Source organism: Pollicipes pollicipes, unplaced genomic scaffold (genome assembly GCF_011947565.3).
Source record: "Pollicipes pollicipes isolate AB1234 unplaced genomic scaffold, Ppol_2.1 Scaffold_5724;HRSCAF=6776_pilon_pilon_pilon, whole genome shotgun sequence".
In the NCBI taxonomy this organism is placed as follows: Eukaryota; Metazoa; Arthropoda; class Thecostraca; order Pollicipedomorpha; family Pollicipedidae; genus Pollicipes; species Pollicipes pollicipes.
Window position 1 is genome coordinate 47,090,621 of NW_023596746.1, and position 13,474 is coordinate 47,104,094.

Here is a 13,474-nt window from a genome sequence, read left to right on the forward strand (position 1 = left end):
GCCTTCCGATTGACACATGAGAGGCCGGCCCTGCGGCACGGGTTCCTTAATGTGACCTACCGCCAGCTCTTTGCGCCCTCCAACGTGACACTTTTCCGAAGAGCCCGAAGCGCCTGTCTTTCCAGACACTTCGGGACACTCTGCGAGCCGCCACGAACACTAATCCTCAGCGATTGGGGCCCCTTGCCAACACGGATCCCTTTCCAGGCACTGCGGTTCCCAAACCGACACAGGGGTCCCCTCATTGACTCAGGGGACCGACCGATGTAAATTGCGGGCCCCGACTTTATCCCTGTCTGGGAAATCGGCCCTGAGTCCCAGACCTGACGCTGGAGAAATGGCGAATCCGCCTCCACCGCATGGGTATAATTTCGGTAAAATAGGCCTGGGGCCTGAGCGATGAAAACCCGGTCACACACACACACACACACACACACACACACACACACACACACACACACACACACACACACACACACACACACACACACACACACACACACACACACACACACACACACACACACACACACACACACACACACACACACACACACACACACACACACACACACACACACACACACACACACACACACACACACACACACACACACACACACACACACACACACACACACACACACACACACACACACACACACACACACTACACAGCAGGTTTTTCCCATTATTTGAGGTAATTCTCTTTCAACGTTATGAGTTGGAGCCCCATCCAACCGAATATGAAACCACATCTGAACTACTACTTGCTCTAATACGTTTCCTTGCCCTGTCTCGGCGGAGGATGTTGCTATTAGGCATCATTATGGTATTGTTTGGCGTCGAATGGGCGCTGCATGACCTACAGCAGTCGATGCGCCCTAAAACCCCAAATCATCATGGCATCGCTGTTTAGCGTCGATTGTCGAAACCACGGTCCCGTAACTGTATAGTTCAAGACGTGATTCAGTGGATGCCACAAATTTGGATCTTGGTATCATCAGACTTGAAATTAGTTTCCTTTTCAACTATCAGTTCTTAAAAATGTTTGGGATTTCAAAAATGTGTTCCAGTGATCTTCTTAATAAAATACGTTATCCTTAAAGGTACCTTTTCAACCCCAAACAAACGCGTGCAGCTGTGATTTTACCACGTCTGTGTCTTCGGCGGCAACAAAGCTTTTTGATACAAGGGCCGTAATTGGCTCTCAATGAATGCTGTGCAAGGTACGATGACGTAATCAGCCAATGACGTATTAAGGATCCTATGAATTAAACAGAGAAATGGCTCCGGCCAGTTATAAATAATATAAAATAAAATATAATAAAATGATATATATATATATATATATATATATATATATATATGTTATAAGAAACCTTATTTCAACATATGTGAGGCTTGCTCCAATATCCTCAAAAGTGGAACATTTCCTTCAACGCAGAAATACGGAAGATCAATGACGCCGGTCCCGTGCGTCACAATCCGCCGCGAACGCCGATACACTTCATGAATCGAAGAACTCTGTCAACTTCGTAAGCCGCTCTGCGCTGATTTCAGCATTCAGCAAATGGCGTTCACTCAGGCGAGCGCCGTGCATAGTTTTACTCTCAGTGTTGACGATAAAGCCTGGTTCCGCTAATGAAAGTGGACTGAGATGCTCTCCGCTACCGAATCTGACAACTGACGACTGGGCCGATGCCTGGCGCCCAGACACCGATCCAATTACTATGTGAATGCGTGGCTGAGTACGGGCACTCTTCCCTTAATTAGCTCGAAACGGCACTGGGCTGCGATTCGATGCGAGTGGCAGCCATGTCCATTGATATTTCAGGAAAATTATGTGCCTCGTATGAAGGACGAGCGACACGGTCTCATCCGCGCGTCCTGCGGCGGACACCATCTCGACCCTCTACCCACGCAACATGACGTGACAGTCGGGGAGTTGGTGCTGGCCGATCGTGAAGGATAGGACACAGCCGCTCAGCGGAAGTCGCCTGGAGAATTACCGTAACGAACGAAGCGTTAGTAAAAAAGCGAGCCAACGCAAAGCACGGAAAGTATGTGCTGGAATTATCTGGAGTACCAAACTCGCCATATTCGAGTTCCAACCGTTATGCTAAAAGCGGTGAGAATGAAGACAAAAGTCTCGCTGACGCGCCCACAGTGCCATTTACAGTAACAGGTTGCGTGAAATGACTGAGTGCTCACCGGTGGAGCGCCCGTGGCAACTGGCGCATGGAAAAGCGACGTTCCCTCGCGCCTAACAACATTAGTACTAAAGTCACCACGCAGTCAATAATTCATGAGGCTGGCACAGGATACTGACATTTATCTCTGCATGAGGCGTTCAATCCAATGACCTGTTAGAATTGAGAAGCAGCTTCGATCACTCCTTGTTATATCGCCATGACAACTGAGTGCACGGAATGATCATTGTCGAACCGTCGGTGGGGTCGTAGGCTCCTATGCTGGTGAGACTACAATGAGATTATAGCAGCGCATGCTGAGAGCAATGGCTACATTGACAAAACCCGACTTTTCAAGCCGTGCGCTTGGGTACGAATAGCTCTGAGCGCGCCGGAAGGAATGCGTTGATAAGCAGATACATTTTTGATTTAATAGGTCAAGCTTGACTATTGCACAAAAGTGTCAAGCATTGGAGACGAACTGTCAACTTGCAACGTTGACACAAATGCAAATCCTGAACAGAATGAGGAGCAGGTTGATAGCAAACCTCAGAACGCCATTTTGCAGGTAAGAGGACTCCAGGTCATTATTAAAATGGCAATTACCAAAAGTTCTACTGCAGTGTTCCTATTGTGCGATAGGAACGCTGCTTTAGCACTAACCAAATAATAGCAGTATATAGTATATAGTAGATAGCAGAAGGCGCGGCAGTATTTTAGTGGGTCATCGCAGCAGTATTTGTAGCCGGTTTGCCCGCTGCGTTATCAGACGGTCGGGCTGTTATCAGCTAACCTTGAAGCTTACGTATACCTTCGGGCCTTGAGGCTTTCTTCGTCGCTGAATGGTCCGATATGAATGTTACGATCCGAGAAGAATGTTGAGGACTGCACGGAAAAATACGAAAAGGGTTTGCAAGCAACAATTTTAAAATACGTTTGTAACGCACCTACATTGGTTTGGCTGTCGAGTTATGCACCCCTAGATTCACAACTTCACGGAAAACCAACCTACATCAGTGTTGATGACGCCTTCATCTCACGATCGCAGTGTAACCGCTTCAGTTTGCCGAAAAACTTTCTCTATTAGCATCTACATATTTTATCAAAGGTGTGACTGGAAGGGCGTCATTTTCTCATACGTGACCAGCGCTAAGAGCAGCACAGTGGAGCTCTTCTCAACATTGGGGGCTTCAACCTCCGGAGAATGCGAGCTGTTGTTTCTAATGTCTAAAGAGCATGTGTTTTCGATATGAAAGGAGAAAGCTATGAATATCATGGCTATAGTCCTAGCCAAAGCACCACTGACGTCCCCAACACGAAAATATGATGTGAGCCGCAAAAATGTCCAAAGGTAATGACTCCCAAACATCTTTCAACCCTCCTGGTATTTTGCGCCTTGCAAATTGCGCCTTTTAAACAAGTATATATATATATATATACACATATACATATATGTCTACATCAGATTCGTTACCAACGAATGTATATCATTATACAAGATCCCCAGTCGGGCATTTCTTTTCTTTTGTGTGGCGTGCTGAAATAAGTAAAAGTTCCCCTTTTCTAGGTCCCTTATTGACTATTCCTGCCCACGTTGGAACGGAAATTTATTAATAAAAATCAGGGTAATGATTAGTAGTTGCACAAGATACTATGAAATATTCCTATTAAAATTTACTTCAACAAAACAAAAGCACACATAACAGTCACGTTATCATAGTTACAGCGTATGGAAGCAGGTTAAAAATGAACGCATTTTTAAACAAAAACAATGGCATATATCGCGTGGTGTTAAACACTCATAATGAACCGTCAAGATGCCTGCAGAGATGATACATGTCGGCGCACAGTCTTACTCTGGCGTCTGATATTACACGGAAGTTTGCCAGAAAGCGGTCAGCGTGCCACGCATATACATTTGGGAGTTCGTGGATGAGACGAAATCCTTGATAATGACCACCTCTAGTCCCCGTCTTCTATGGGATTACTGGGTGATGATTCTGGTGCTATTCATCATCTATTGCCGGATGCCCACACAGATCTCCACGAACACCAAGCAGCCATTATTCATGCGTGTAGTCTGAGAAGAAAGCCACGCCGGTGGCCGGATTCCGAAACAAAACTGTCCTTTACGCCCTTGTAGTATCGCATGGCGTAAGTGTAGGAACCTGGTTTTCAAGCCATTGCCGAGCAAGGAGAATGGTAGAAACTCAACAATTTTCTACCCGCACCCTCACCCGAAGCGCTTGCTACATTGCAGTTTTGTTCCATGGAACTTGCGATGGGAGATAGGATGACATCACCCTGACGCAGCCGGCCGTCTCTCTCCGGGAGTGGGCGTCAGCTGTCGGGGGCCAGGAAACCACCCGACCTTTCATGACATCACCCTGACGCAGCCGGCCGTCTCCCTCCGGGAGGGGGCGTCAGCTGTCGGGGGCCAGGAAACCACCCGGCCTTTCATGACATCACCCTGACGCAGCCGGCCGTCTCCCTCCGGGAGGGGGCGTCAGCTGTCGGGGGGGGGGGGGGGGGCCAGGAAACCACCCGGCCTTTCATGACATCACCCTGACGCAGCCGGCCGTCTCTCTCCGGGAGTGGGCGTCAGCTGTCGGGGGGCCAGGAAACCACCCGGCCTTTCATGACATCACCCTGACGCAGCCGGCCGTCTCCCTCCGGGAGGGGGCGTCAGCTGTCGGGGGCCAGGAAACCACCCGACCTTTCATGACATCACCCTGACGCAGCCGGCCGTCCCTCTCCGGGAGGGGGCGTCAGCTGTCGGGGGCCAGGAAACCACCCGGCCTTTCGTCGGACGCTTTTGTCGAGGTGAGATATATTTTCCGAGGACGCAACATAAATAATTCTGCGTCTGAAGCCATGTGTCAGCCTGCCTGGCTCCTGAGAAAATACTGCCGAGCTTCTGAAGATTATGTCTTCATATGTTTGATATGTCCTCATCCGTTGTGGCCAGGAATGCGGTAATATCTCGCTTTCAGCGTCATCCCTCGTGGCGTTTGCGTTTTCCCCGGCAGATGCCATTACACAGGGCCTTCGTGCACATACCAGCATCATTTTTATGTTGACAGCGCATGATTTGGCCGCCAGATGTTGAGATACGACGCCGATGTAACAACTAATGCCCTAAATCTCCGCCCATAGATGCCATGCTCCGTCACAGAATATTTCACGGATTCTACACTGCAATCATCAGGGTATGGCAAAATGTGGTGTGTCCGAGCAGCTGTGACGACCACTTTGATAACAGAGACAAACTGGTGAAGAGATGGCATTGGTGGAACCCAGTACCCAATGACAACACCGCTATCACGTACATGGGATAGCACAGAGGCGATCTATAGAGGGCTGCTTCTGCTATTGCTGTGTGGTTGTGCCAACGGCCGGGCAGTTGTCTAGCTATGCTCGATCTTATAATCGAATCACCTAAACATGGGTAAATAATAAAGACATACAAGACTGTCGCGGCAGCCAACTATAAAAGAAGCCGACTCATGCTCATAAGCAAAGACACGCCCTGTTGAGGTGGAATATGATGCCACCACTTGTCGGCTCGGTAGTGCCGAGTCCGCCAAAGTTGAGTGAATTATCCAAAGTGCGTGCTAACCATAGTCCAATTACCAGTCGAAATCTCAGCGGCATTGTGATCACGTTAGCTCAGAGGCAAGGTAACTGCCTGGCAAGTGACACACAGGCCATGGGTTCCTTTCAGTAGTCAGCCTCTTACAGAGCAAAACATCGTACTGCCGTTCCCAAATGGCTCTGTGCATGCGGCGAGGAACAGCTGATATTTATCTGAAAGTTTTATTCAATCGAGCTGTTCTCAGCCTCCGCGTTACATGGGACAATTTGAAACGATCTAGTTGCAGTTTCCATTATTAAGCTGGATACGAATAAGAAGTTCCGAGCCCAAATGAATACTTCCAATGCGGGAAGTGCGCAACTAAGTCTGGAATGACGACGTCCGGTTATTACTGCTGTATCGCTGATACCCCACAAATTTTTCCACAGCTTGAGAGCGTATTTGACATCCTCGGCTCACGTTGTGGCACGACCTTTCTTGATGATTGATTGGTTGACCGAAGCAATGCAGCATTTGAGCTCCTGCCGTTGTCTCGAGCCCTGACGCGTCACATGGGGATAAGTGGCGGGAGGAAGCCAGAGCCGCACACTGCCCAGCGGCGCGTCCCCGGCCCAGTCCGTGGCGACCCCACGCTGCGGCAGCCGTACGCACACACGTGTCGGCGTCTCCGCAGTCCCTTGCTGCCAGCGCGAGGCCGACGCTGGTGCACTGGCACAGGACGGCGGCTCGGCAGTCAACAGTGGTCAAGGCGGTGTCGCTGCCGTGCTGTCGCGCAAGCTGCTCGGTGTCCAATGCCCGACGTGACGAAGTAATTTGTGTTTAAGTGTGATTAAAGGAGCATTGGAAGCTTCGTATGTGTCCCCCGAGCGTGGCAAACGAATAAGGGCAGACACGTTTGATTGCACCAGTGTGCAGTTATGCTTGAACAGTGTTAAATTACGCATCACCATTTCGGCTGTCGAAATATGTGCCGACATTTCATGCTTCCAGTGACTAATTTTCCCGATAAATTTCAGATTAGCTAACATCAGCATCGGGCCGAGCAATTGCCCATATCTGTCAGCTGAAGTCAGGACATCTGAAATAATTGATCGCCGCAGCTGAGTCAGGGCTCCGCAACCCACCCGCCCGTGCGCTCAAATCAGGCGCCCGGCGCCGGACGTACCTGACACGTGCTGCGCCGCCCTGCCGCCGGCGCCGCCGCGCTCCTGTCCGCAGGCGACCGCTGCAGCTCTCCCCAGCGTGAGCTCGTGACGACCGGCGGCCCTCCCGTGGCACAGGCTCCGCCCCGCGACTGCAACTGCCGCTTTAACCGCTAGGTGGCAGCCCGGCAGCGGCCTTGCACGGCAGTAGTGACGGTAGGTGGCAGGCCGGTTTCGGTTGGCTGGGAGTGGCGGAACTCTGGCGTTTGTCGGATGGGGAGCGCATGTATTCCTGAAGATAAAAAGGTCACTCGCAGAGAAAATCTGCTACCAAGCAACCAAATGAGGCAAGTCTTCTTGCTTGGCTGCCAGGTCCGCGAAATACCAAACGTAAACAGCATGCGCCGCTGTGGGTGCGCGACGGGCTGGCAGCGTAGTCGTAAGAGTTCTTGAAGAGAGCTCGAAGATCAGAAGGCAACGATGCTGGGCAGGGTGAGCGAATTGCACATGATCGAGCTTCAATTACTTTGAAATGCTCGCCTCTAGTCGCATTACCAGCATCGGATTCCCTCAAATTAAGTGCCTGGTGTTTGACACAAAAGCGTTCTTTCTGGCCCATCTGGGTCAACCACAATGGGGAACAGTGAAAAGAGCAGAGAGAAAACAGCATGTAGTCACCTGTAAGGAAAAACCAAACCTTCTCGGACTGGAGATGTAGTTTAAAAAAAAACTAGGTGGGGGAAGGGCTGAACAGTGAAAATAGCCTCAATTACTCAAAAATTGCACCAGCAAATATACTTCTGCACGAATTTGCCTCCCCATTCTCCTCTCGAGGTTTGGGCGACGGGAGTGCAGATGAAGGGGGCGGGGGCGTTACAGTATTGCGCAACGCAGTTGCATGCTGCACCTGTTTCTGTCCTGCGATCGCCGCAGGTCGGCGACCTGGCGCTGATGTGAATCCAGCGGTGCCCAAAAGACGCCACAAGACGCCGCATCAGCCGTGATGCCCTCGATGCAGGTAACCTGGCAGGTGGTGGGATAAAATTGGATCGGGGCTGGGCGTTTGAAATTTACTAGACCTTTCCCAAAAATGCGCCAACAAATAAGTTTTCCACGAATTTTGTTTTTTGGGGGAGGCTCTGAGTTCCCCCCAACTGATTAGGGAACTACACCCCTGCAACCTGACGTCGTTAGTGCTCTGTGTGTGTGCTCAGTGCGCATGAAATGACCGGTAGCTTGAGAGACAGCACGGAAGGGATAAGCGACCCTTGCCCTGCTTCACTGTGTTTTGTAAGGCGGGCTGATAGAGGGAGTTCGATGCGATCCCTTGCCGTTTTCAAACTAAGAAAGATAGAGCCTGCGGACGACGCCAGTAGTTTTATCGCAAAGAGATATTGCGAGTGCCAAACAAGTTTTGTTGTTGTTAGCTCAGCAAATTGCCAGGTGAAAGTTTGCCATTTTGCCAGGTGAAAGTTTGCCATTTTGCCAGGTGAAAGTTTGCCATTTTGCGAGGTGAAATTTCAAATTTTCCGGACAACCCTTTTATTCAGCTTTCATACTCATATTTTCCTGGCCATTCCTTGAAGGAACACGAGGCCCAAAAAAGCATGCTCTTTGCTCAATTCTGAGTACAATGACATATATCTGTGGACGCTTTTTTTGCGTGTAGTTAAGATGTATGGGTGCGCTCCGGAAACAGTGTCAACCCACTGCGCGTGGCCTTCGGAGCCGCCGGCTGCCGCCCGTCGCCCTCGCCGGCCGTAGGCCACCGTGTGGCGTTTCACAGTCAAGGGGACACGGGGGTTTTATGTGTGGAGCGATGACGACGATACTGGTCAGTGCTGGGTGGAAAGAGGAGGCAAGACCGCGGCGTACAAGAACCGAGATTGAACTGTAATTGGGGCAAGGCTGAAAGGAACAATTCTTTTGGATTTTGGCGAATTTCGTTTTTGTCCATCCTCATTGTGTGCTTTGCTGTGCTGTGCTATCCGTCTCTTTCCTGTTCTATCCCGTGCTATTATCTTTCCCTCTATATTGTTCTCTTGTCCTCTTTCGTCGTGCCCCGGGTGGTAACCTGTCTTGTCCCGTCCTGTTGCCTCCTTTCCTTCATCTCCTGTCTTCCGACTGCCTTTTCATGCCCAGTGATGGCGCAACCTGCATGGTGATTGGGAACGGAAACGTGATTCTTGCTCCGTGCCATATGTGAACCTGATATCAGTGTTTGAGATTTTGTTTCCCCCAACTTTGTCTGCATGTTGCTTGTTTTTTTTCCAATCTTTTGATTTGAAATGTTATTTTCAGATCAGGCTGCTTCATTTAGATTACAGCTTCACCTCTTCAATTCAGATTTGTCCCTCGCAATTTTAGCAATGTGGCTGCGCCCATGTCCAAGAAGGCTAAACACTCTTCCAAAATAGGTCACTAAACGTTGCTTAAAAACCTTCAACTACGCGTTTTTGGGGAACATGAGTTTAATGTTCTTATGCAGGGCCGACTACCTTTGATAAACCAGGATATACTGGTTAAACGCGTTGCAGTGTTAAATAACTATTATGTTAACGATACGCCATATTTCGAGCTGTGCTAATCCTGAAGAGTTGGATGAGGATGTGTGTGTGTGTGTGTGTGTGTGTCATTGGGGCTTTACGACGCACTCAGCTGCTGAGGCTATATGGCGTCGCCTGCCTCTCACCCTGGCAGGAAGGGCGGGTACCGCGGGGAATCGAACCCCGTACCTCTGGTTTCCCAGACGCGCAGTGGTTTACGCAAACGCGTTAACCACTGCACTACCGACACCCTTGGATGAAGATGGCCTCTTGAGTGTGGAAGCAGCTTAACATACTGAACACCGTTAATATAATGGTTATCAAACAATACAACGTCGATTAATTGGCATGTTCTGGAATGTTATAGGTCGTTAGCCCCACATACAAACTTTGGACTCTTAATGTTAATTTACGTTGTTTATTTTGCAGCTCCCTGGCTCGTTCTGGTCCCATTCCATTCTGATATCTCGATAGCATTAGGGCACCAACACCACGGGATTCGAGTTGGGGTGCAGGCATTTCCATTGGGCCTCCTGGACAAAATTGGGCCTCCTTACAACGGGCGAGAGGGGGGGGGGGGGGGGGGCTCCTGTGCGCCATCATATTCGAGCGGGAGGGCCCGAGGGCACGCACTCTTTTATCAGGCTGTTACATGTATCCAAGCGAGTAGATATCATCAGCTCATCAGCTAAAAGCAGAACAAAATGGAGACCTTCTGATTATTCGGCAAAGGGACTCGCTAGCCTGACACGGGGCCTCCTGCCTCAGAAAAAGGCAGGAGGATTACGATTCACGAAGACGGCCTCCAAATCTGGTCAAGGGGCCTCGCTTTCCCAAAACAGAGCATCCTAACCTGCAACCACGGCCATCTCCTGCATGAAAGGGCCCTCCTGAACATAGGGGGGGGGGGGGGGGGGGGGTCGTCCTCAACCAGAACAGGGACCTCCTAGCTTATAAGGGGGCCTCCTGAGCCAGTAATGGGTCCACCCTAACACAACATTGGGCTTTCTGATAAAGAACATTGGATGTCTTCTTCCTACAGGCGAGCTCAGGACCCAAGAGACGGATCCCTTGATCTCGCAAAGGCTCTCCATGCATTAGCCTCTAGCTCAGCTATGGGATCCTCCTTGGTCTGAGTTTTGGTCCTCTACGTTGCAGATACAATTTGCTTTAGTTAGGAGGCATCTTGTGTCAGACGCCTTACCATCTTTTTGGTGTGTGTGTGTGGGGGGGGGGGACATGCTCTTGTGCTTTGCCTGCCGGCATGGGGACTTCTACTCATAACTCTCCCCCTCCCTGCCGCGCCGCCTCAGGCATGGGGGACTTCTACTCATAAACTCTCCCCCTCCCTGCCAGCGCCGCCTCAGGCATGGGGGACTTCTACTCATAACTCTCCCCCTCCCTGCCGCGCCGCCTCAGGCATGGGACTTCTACTCATAACTCTCCCCCTCCCTGCCGCGCCGCCTCAGGATGGGGGACTTCTACTCATAACTCTCCCCCTCCCTGCCGCGCCGCCTCAGGCATGGGGACTTCTACTCATAACTCTCCCCCTCCCTGCCGCGCCGCCTCAGGCATGGGGGACTTCTACTCATAACTCTCCCCCTCCCTGCCGCGCCGCCTCAGGACAGCACGTCGTGCTTTACGCATGCCACTTCTGTGTTTAATGTGTCCGTACCATGCGTGCCAATTTTGTGCTTACAGCAGTAGTTGCCCGGGGAGAACTGCGATAGAACATCTCTAATTAGGTACCTTTGTTGCACCGTTTTTGCCACAAGTGGCGTTTTTTACCTACAGAAGTAAATACGGGGATGGCGGTTGGTTCGGTAGCGCTGGCGATAACGACCAAATGCAGTTTAGAGTCTGTTTGGCGAATGCCCGTCGCCAATTGACCCTTTGAGCAGAAGCAGGCGTGGCCGTCAATCTCCTGGGAGGTCAAGACTGACGGACCACGCAGTTCAACAGTTTGTGCCTTTGAGACAGTTCCTAACTTTAAGAGATTGGCGGTATTTTTACCGGCGTGAAAAATCAAGGACACTGGCGAATAAGCGATTTCGTCCCAGGGTTGTGCGACTCTGCAGGAGTGGTGTACAGTCACCGTGGCCGCGTCGGGGAGAGGGGAGTGGAACTGTATTTTACAACGCTTTTCCGTACAACGTCATGGGGTTGATGTCAACTTCTTAGGGATAGGAGGCGGCTGCCTCCCTCCGCCCTTTCCTTGCTTCCACCGTCTCTGTTTGCATCCTTATGAACGCCCTGCACTGTAAACAAAACCAAGCTTGCGGAAAAACGTGGCACAGTCGTTCGTGGGACAAAGCCGATATGGCTTGGTGTTTGTCAACGTAATGTGCACACGTAACGACAAGAGTTCGTAGTAGAAAAGTGTGAATAGAACAGATGTTATAGTGAAATGCTCATCGATAAAAAGTGTGTAAAGAAAATACTTTACACGCAATAGTTCGTAAGGGGAAAGTCGTGAACAAATCATACGTAATTGTTGTTCGGTTTGTTCGTACACAAATGTCCGTTGAAGGACGAAGTTTGTATGACAACAATATCCACGCAAAAACTCGTATTATGATGAATCATGCGAATAGCCATGCAATGTTCGTGCTCAAATCTTCCTCAGGGAAGAATTTTATTTGACCAAGAAAATACTCAAAAGGATTTATGCAGATGTGTACTGCAAATTCGAGTGCAAATCTCCATCCCTGGTGCCAGACGTGGGATTAACACGCCTTCGGGGGGGGGGGGGGGGGGTCAAATTGATCCCCCCAAAGGTTTTTCCAGAATAGTTTGGGAACGGCGCGGCGTAGCCGCGCTAAATTTTGCATAGTTGTAGATGATTGAATAGCGGATTGCTTGACACAAATTTAGATATACCTTCTAATGCCGCTGACCTATGGCAGGTCAAAATCAAGCCATCGTTTCAGCGAAGGCAGTTTCTAGGGAATCGTCCAATCTGATACAATAACAGAGAGTTTGACGAAGGCCATACATCTTTGAGATGCTTCCCAAGCACCACAAATATTGAATGAGCAAATTAAGTTGGCCTTAGGTGAGGTATGAAGGTCAGACCAAGGTCAAAACCAACCGGATTTACTGCTCTAGGGCTTGCTCTATGCAATAGTTTGTGGTGCTCGTTTCGAATTTATTGATAGGAACCACACTATAACTTTCCATTGACTTCTTAAAGGTCAGAACAGGTCATTGGCCTAAGATGACCCGGGTCGACATTCTGTTTTAGGAACATATTGCCTAGCGTTATCTTTGTCGGTTATTCAAATGCAAAACTCAGAGCAGTCTTGTATGGTTTTGGTCACCATGACCTTCAAAAGGTCAAACAAGGTCACTGACCTCAAATGGGCTTGTGAACTTTTGCTTAGAAACCGTTGCCTAGGTTCTGGGGCACTTGAGAGACCAACCTGGAATTTGACCTTGTTTAATCTTATTTGACCTGAAGGTCGTGACCTATAAAGCTTAAACTTTGACCTAAGTAAGTTCACGTACAGGTCGAGACACTCGGTAAATTTGGCGGTCTCTAGCTTTCTTAGTTTCCGAGATCTCAGAGTGTGTGTGTGTGTGTGTGTGGTCAAAGTGACCCCCACCCGAGCGAAGGGAATCCAGCCGGCCACCCGCGCGCGTGTTCACGGTCACTGCGGGGGTCACCATACTCCATCGACTGGGGAGAGCAGGGGGGTAGGAGAGGGTGGTGGACAGTGACATTGGGATATGCAAGTGTCAAGTATTGTGGACTAACTAAGGTCCAGCTTGCCCGAAAAGTGGGGGTGCACACACGGTCCAGTCCCTTTGCTTATGCTTCTCACGAACTTTTGTGTGCGTCCTTTTGCCAAACCAACATTATCCGCGACGAGCATTTGCATATCTTCAATTGGTTACGAAAAATCGCGTATGTGCTTTATGCGTAAGCACTTTTCCAGATGAGCTTTTGACCTGACCGACTTACGTCAGCATGAGCGTTTTCCATCCATACTTTATGCC